This window comes from Geotrypetes seraphini, chromosome 18, assembly GCF_902459505.1.
Source record: "Geotrypetes seraphini chromosome 18, aGeoSer1.1, whole genome shotgun sequence".
NCBI lineage: Eukaryota > Metazoa > Chordata > Amphibia > Gymnophiona > Dermophiidae > Geotrypetes > Geotrypetes seraphini.
Window position 1 is genome coordinate 41,276,711 of NC_047101.1, and position 7,426 is coordinate 41,284,136.

Below are 7,426 nucleotides of genomic sequence, written 5' to 3' on the forward strand. Positions count from 1 at the left end.
AAGCTATGGGGGAAGGGAAGGAGGCATACGACTGAGGCAGGAGGGGACAGGGAAGGAGTGGATTGGGGTGGGGCAGGGGATGAGAGCCACTATGCCGGCCACCTCTCACCCTCACTACAACACTGGTCCATATCCCTGAAATCAGAATGAGGCAGCCCAGGTGCTCTAAAACTGTGCCCATATTTTGTACTGTAAACCTTGAAAATGACTGAGATGATATGAGCTGAGAGCCTCAGCAACTCCACCGAAAAGAAAACACTTGCTATTTATCTAGCTTTTGTTCGATATTTGTGTCTGTATATAACTAGATGTGACATTGCTCATCAAGGTATGGAAAAATAAGGAATTAGTGGTCTATGAAGGCTGAACATTTGCGCTTTTCAATACATCAGTATTCCTCAGATCACGGCCTAATTTCCTGATTTGCAGAGGTAATCTAGTTTGACTCACTGCTGCAGGGCCAGGGCTGCTGATGTTTTGCTGATGCTCCATAGAGTTCAGCCTAGATCTTGTTAGGATTGTAATACATTGCACTGTGGTAATGAGCCCAGGGATGGAGCAGGGGGAGGAAGGAGGGAGCCAGCCTTCGTCCTCACATTTATTGAAAGACAGATGGGGCATGCATATCATAATTGAATGTCTGTCTAATAAGCTGAAGGAGTCCCGCTCCCCGAGATCCCTCGGTCAAGTCAATTGTGGGTTTTAGATGGATCTTCTTGATAATGGGATATTGATGTGGCACTATGGGCCCTGTTGCAGTGGGTTAATTGTTGAAGCTGAATAATCACCATCTTTCTCAAACTCTGCACTTAATCGTGTTTGGCAGAAAATGCACTAGATTGGGTTAGGCAAGCTGGCCAGGGCCCACTTTTATGCTGGCTCCTGTGATACTAGCTGGCCTAGTGTGCATGTTTGCAGTTCTGAGCTAGCTCGCACTTCTCTCATTTTTGAAATCTCTAGTTTTGCAGCAGGATCTGATTTCTCCCTCATATAGTAAATAGGCCCCGCCCAGGATACACTGTGTGTGCAGATGATAGCATCCAGAGGCAGGAATGAGTGGGTTTTGAGGTTTAGGGTCAGGAGTTTTCGGGCTTGGTATTGCAGAGTGGGGGGACCCCCCTAGACTACCAGGGAGGGTTTTTTTGTTTTTTTTTGTATGATTGGGGGACGGAGGGAGAGGACTGTTAAACTACCAGGGAATTTGTGTGGGAGGGAGGGAGAGAAAGAAGGAGAGGGAGGCTGGGTTGGAGGTGGGGGGGGGGGGGGCATTAGACCAGCAGAGAATCTGTTTTTGGGGATTATTACTACTACTATTAATTTCTATAGTGCTACCAGAAATATGCAGCGCTGTACAGAGACACTAAGGAGACAGTTCCTGCTCGAAGAAGCTTAAAATCTAAAAAGACAAGACAACAAACAGGATACAGTAAGGGGGATGGCTAATATACTAGATTAGAAGAGGGTTGGTCATGTAGGGGCGGGGAGTGTACCACAAGGCTCCAACGGGTGGTGGGAAGAGGTGTCTGGGTGGGAGTTGGGGGTAAGGAGATCATATATGCTGTGCAGCATGTTTCTTTAAATTTTCAATTTTCCTGTCAGTCCCTAAGTGAATCACAGCTCAGGCACTGACAGGAAATAGTGGCATAGTAAGAAAGGGGGGGGGGGGTCATCCCTGGTGCCATCCTCCTCTCTGCCCCTACTACCATACGTGTGCGCCCCTTCCCTTTCCCCATACCTCTTTAATGTTCCCGGCACGAGTAGCAGCTGGAAGGGAGGAGTTAGCAAAAAAAAAAACAACAACAAAAAAACCCAAAAAGCTCCCCAAAAAACAAACAACTGGAGAAATAGAAGCATATAGAGATGCAGAAAAATAAATGGAGGAAAACTGAAAGATAAGGTTAAAGTCAGAGATGGATGTAGGAGAGGAAGTGAAGACAGGAATGAGAGAAGAGCCAGATAGACTGCAAACCCTGGTAAGAAAATTGAGAGAAGAGAGCAGAAACTGGGATAAACATGAATAAAATGGCCAGACAATAAAAGTAGACTGCTTTCTTTTCATATTCCAAAAGTGTATAGTGTTTTTTCTCTTTCTCTGCTGTTGAACTGCATATTGCTTGACAGGGAGAGCAGGAAGAGGTGCTGATGGACAGGGGGGGAATGAAGGGAAGCCTACTGCTGGACAGGGGAAGCAGGAAGAGGTGCTGATGGACGAGGGAGCAGGAAGAGGGGGAGGTAAAATAAAGGGAAAAGGGCTGCTGTTGGATAAGGTGAGCAGTGATGGGGTGGGGGAGGACACAGGGGAGGTAAAAGGAAGGGAGAATGAACAGGGGGAGCAGACAAGGGGTGGTGGTGGACAGCCAAGGAAAAAAAAGAAAGAAAGAAAGATAGAAATACAGAAAGCGGCTAAGGAGAGAGAAAAAGAAATAAAGACAGACACACACATATATATTCTAGCATTAATATTCTATATTAATTTAACGGGCTATAATATAAATCGCGACGGAGCGCCCTCAGACTGAAGTTGGAAGCTCTTAAGAGTAGGCTCAAACAAGCAACTCTGGTGCTTACAAGGAGCAAATTTGGCAATGCATTGCGGGCCAGCCGCACACCATCATCTGGGCGCTCCCGTGCGCAAATTAGTACTCAAATGAATCAATTAGTGAAAACGGTGTTCACATAAATATAGAAGGAATGCCAAAGAAAAACATTAAGCTCACATGGCATACAATGCCCCAAGTGCGGAGTCCGCAGACCCGAAAAAAGTTTTGGATAACTAGCAATAATCAGAAGACACTCTGGGCACTTAGCTGTATTCAAAACTCATTCTATGAGCACTGGAAGTTTTGCGTCCTTGAAGTTCTCAAATCAATAATTGGAATCCAGTTTCCATAGTTCACATTCCTAATATATTGGCATTCCTCCATATCAGGGAGTGGAGTGTGGTCAGCCCCAGGTTATCTAGTAAATTCTCAATCTATTTAATGGCTGCTTTCATGGATATGGGTATGTGGTCCTTGCCGCCAGCACTTTTGGGCAGTGCATAAAAGGAAGATAGTGTAAATAATATATGGTTGCCAAATTTGAAAATATTGCTGCTGAGCGGACACATTCCATGCAGAAATTTGAACGACTCTGGAATTCGCCAATTTGCCTTATCATTCTCTGGACTGACCTCTCTACATTTTTTTTTTGTTTGTTTAATATTTCTTTATTGAGCAAGCCCACAGCATACAGTACAATACAAAGGAAAAACACAGCTGCAAAACCATCGTGTCCGCCCAAACTGGACAGGCGATATACAGGAAGCAAAAGTCCATGACAAAGCAAATGACATGAGAATCAAATATGCTCAATACTGAATTTTACAATAACCGCATACACCCTCCCTCCAAGAAACAAATATACCCAGAACACAGTACCAACGCTGAGAACACAATCCCACCCACCCAACACCCTCCCCCCACCCCCAACCTGTGCAATGTAGGGTACAACCTAGCACAAAGAAATAGAGAAAGAGAGATAGAGAAATAGAGAAGTAGAGGTGAACCCGGAAAGAGAAAGGTGCCTCCAAAGGGAGTGAAAAGAAAAAGAACAACAAGAGGGGCTACACAAGGAGACGAAGGTCTCCGCCACCATCTAACAGTTTAACAACATGCTACGTTCCTGATGTGGAAGAGAAAACCAGTACCCCTCCCATACGTCTTGAAACCAGGTCCAGAGGCGCTCATCTCGTGTTCCCGCTGCCTTCCGCTCTAGGAGAGCTAGGTCATAGATGGACAAACGCCACAGAGAGAAGGGAGCATGCGGCACGCGCCAAAAAACTAAGATGGTCCTCTTTGCAAGAGGAGAGCCTTAAAGACGAACAGCCTCTGCCCCTCAGGTGCGCTGGAGAGGGCAGCCCCATCGTAAAATAGAGCAAAAGATGGAGTACACGGGGGCAACGAAGGGACTATGGAGGACCTCTCTACATTTAAAATGGGTTCTTGGATAATTCTCAATATGATAGCACCATGCAAATGCACTGCTTGGGTTTTGGGTTTTTTTGTATGATTGGGGGACGGAGGGAGAGGACTGTTAAACTACCAGGGAATTTGTGTGGGAGGGAGGGAGAGAAAGAAGGAGAGAGAGGCTGGGGTGGGGGGGGGGCATTAGACCAGTAGAGAATCTGTTTTCTGGGATTATTACTACTACTATTCATTTCTATAGTGCTACCAGAAATATGGTATCGCTTTGGTATCGCTATACTGTAGTTTTTATGGATGACCTCCAGGTATTACTTCTTACTTTTCTCATGACTGTCGGCCTCTTTTACAAAGCCGTGCTAGCGGCCCCGAAGCCCTTTAAATCTCTATGGGCTTCGGGGCCGCTAGCACGGCTTTGTAAAAGAGGCCGTATGTATTTTGGTCTCTTGTTTTCTGTTTGTGTTTTCTTTCTTCCTTCTTCCTTTCTTCCCTTCCTATTTTATTTGATGTATTATGACTTTACTTTTCATATGTTCATAGAAAGTATGTATTTGCTGATTTAAGCCATATGTTGTGTTTCTTGTGGTTTTTGGAAAACTCAATAAAAATTTCTTGAACATAAAAAAAACACAACATACATAAAATCATGACATACAAAAGACAAAAACAAATGGCAGAAATATAAAATATAAAAAACAAGATGGGCATGAAAGTGGTATGTTATTAGGGGGGAACTTTTCAATGTGAATTACAGTTTAGTCGTCTTATTGTACTCCAGGTTCCCATTCCATGCAATGAGACCCTGTGATAAAATATCCCAGTGCCACAGTAGCCCACATTGGCAACTTCCTCTCTGAAGGTGTTGACTTGTTATGTACCTAGAAATTGATTGATTGATTGATAAGTGGACTATAAATAAATACATATATGCATCTTTATAGGACGATAACATAAGAACATAAGTTCAGTTTTCGCTTGAATTCTTTGTCAAGGTCTTCTCTGTTGAACTGTGCATTTGCACTTTCTCAAAGTCAAAACCTCCTTCAAATTTAATAGTGTTTTCCTTGGTGGTCAGTGGTCTGTTTTGCCCTCTGGAACGATTCCTTGTTCTCCTATTACCTGATCGCAGCCGTGGTGGCCTTCTGTTCTCATCATTTACTTGGACCTGTGGTGGCACAGGTGGAGGTGGGGGTGGCGGTGGTTGAGGTGGAGCTGGAACAGGATTGCTCTGTTGAGGCAACTGGCTGCTGCATAGATTCATAGTGGGCCCCTTCCCTTGCTTGTTCCACCATAGGGCTTTTCCGTACTGGGATGAATGGGAAGCCTGTTCCTAACCCCAAAGATGAGGCATACTGCTGATTAAGCAGAGAGCTGGCTGCAAGCTGGCTATAAGATGGCATACCCCTAAAGGGATTATATGGCAGAGATGGCTGCAAGGAGGCAGCAGCTGTGCCAAGAGAGGACTAGACAATAGCAGGATCTTGTGGCAGTGCATGCTGGGCCTTTGGAGGCTCACATACTGTGATATCCTTGATATTCATAGATTTCTTCCCTGGGAGGAGCAGGTCTGTCTGTGGGTCTGCATAAATCCAAATTATTGCCAATTAACTCCAACAATTGATTGTCAGCACCCAATAATCGGTGCTAACAGGCTCGTTACACGATTAAATTTGGTGCATGCCCAAATTTGCACACACATTTATAGAATTCCCCAGTAAATGCTGGTCAAACACCCCTCGTCTTGTCTATCAGTTACTCACTGATACAGATTTCTTTGCTATATCCTACGTTCCACTCAGTGCTTTACTATTTTTACACGTTGTTGTGTCCCTCAAAGGAACCATTTGAACCCCTGAGGAAGATGTGTTAATCGAAACACGGACCATGGCCAGGATTCACTAACCTGCCTGATCAGGCCCGATCCGGGCAGGTCCGACAAATTCAACAAACTCCAACATGCAGATGAGGGCGATCAGAGGAACGCCCCCATCTGCAGGCACGGATTGCGCTATAGCGATCCCTGCACATGCGCAGACCTTCTGTAGATGGTCTGAGTATGTGCGCGACCTCCGAGCCCTCTGAGGGTTTTTTTTTTTTCTTCTAATTTTTTACACTGAGCACAGCCAGGGAACCTGAAAAGTGCTAGACCTCAGGGCCTGCATAGATTTTTTTAGAATAGGCGATAGAGGAACTTTTGGGAGCCTGTGGTTTTAACCTGCTTAAGCCTGTGAGTTAAAACCACAGGCTTGCAGTGTGGGGAAGGATGGGAGAGTTGGGGCAGGCAGGCACATTTGGGGCTGCAGGAGGCATTCGGGGCAGCAGGAGATTGGGGCTGACAGGGCAGAGAGTAGGGCGGCAGAGAGCAGGGTGGCAGAAGGCAGGGCAGTTGGAAAGGGCTTGATCAACTGGTCCTCAGAAGTCGCTTTTTTTTGATCGGCCAGCCCAGTCGGTGCTGCAGGGTTTTGTTTAGTGAATCGAGTCCCTGCCTACTTTGCATGCCGTTGCCCTCATTTGCATGCGCGGATCGGAGGATGGTCAGAAGACAGGTAAGTGAATCGGGCCGGGGTTGCTAAGGGGTCGCAAACCGATCGGTACACGATAAGTTTGCTTTGTGAATCTAACCCCATGTCAGATCCTTGTTCCTTTGTCGTAAAGGTGGACCATATTGCAAATACCACGTGTTAATTGATCGAAATAAAGACTTGGCACAAAGTACATCATCTCTGCAGTATTTTCCTTTGGTTTCGCTTTGTTCGACTTCTACTGCAGTTTTGTTGGACTCTTGTGTTGGGGCAAATACCCCTTGCATTTTCCGCATAGGCTCTGCATAGTCTACATGTTCCATGTTTGCAATTAATGCATGATAAATGCAAAATTTACCACACTTTAATAAAAGACCTTTTAGTTTTACTTTCCTCTAGATACTTTTTTTTTGTTTTTTGCCCTGAAAGATGGATTTCCATATGAGGTGCTCAATTGGAATTACTGGTTATCAGTGAACAAGTGAGGTGATCAAATTTGCAGACAGGACAGAATTATTAAAAATTGCCGAATCACAAGTACACAGTGATTAATTGTAAGAGAATCTTGTAAGACTTGGAGAATGAGCGTCTACGTCAGAGATGTCAAAGACCCTCCTCGAGGGCCGCAATCCAGTCAGGTTTTCAGGATTTCCCCAATGAATATGCATGAGATCTAGTAGCATACAATGAAAGCAGTGCAAGCAAATAGATCTCATGCATATTCATTGGGGAAATCCTGAAAACCCAACTGGATTGCGGCCCTCGAGGAGGGACTTTGACACCCCCTGATCTACGTAAGTGGCAGATGACATTTTTTGGTGTGTGTGTATCTTTGCAAAGTGATGCACAGAGGAAAAAAATAATTCAAACTATAGGCACACAACGGTAGCAGGGCCAGTGCTTCCGTCAGGCAAAAGAAAGGCTCCTTTAACAAAGGTGCGT

At 45.1% G+C, this 7,426-nt stretch overlaps 1 pseudogene; it reads right to left on the minus strand.

Annotated features, from left to right (window-relative positions):
• Positions 1-4,897: 4,897 nt before the first annotated feature.
• LOC117351865 lies at positions 4,898-6,807 on the minus strand (annotated as a pseudogene).
• Positions 6,808-7,426: the final 619 nt, after the last annotated feature.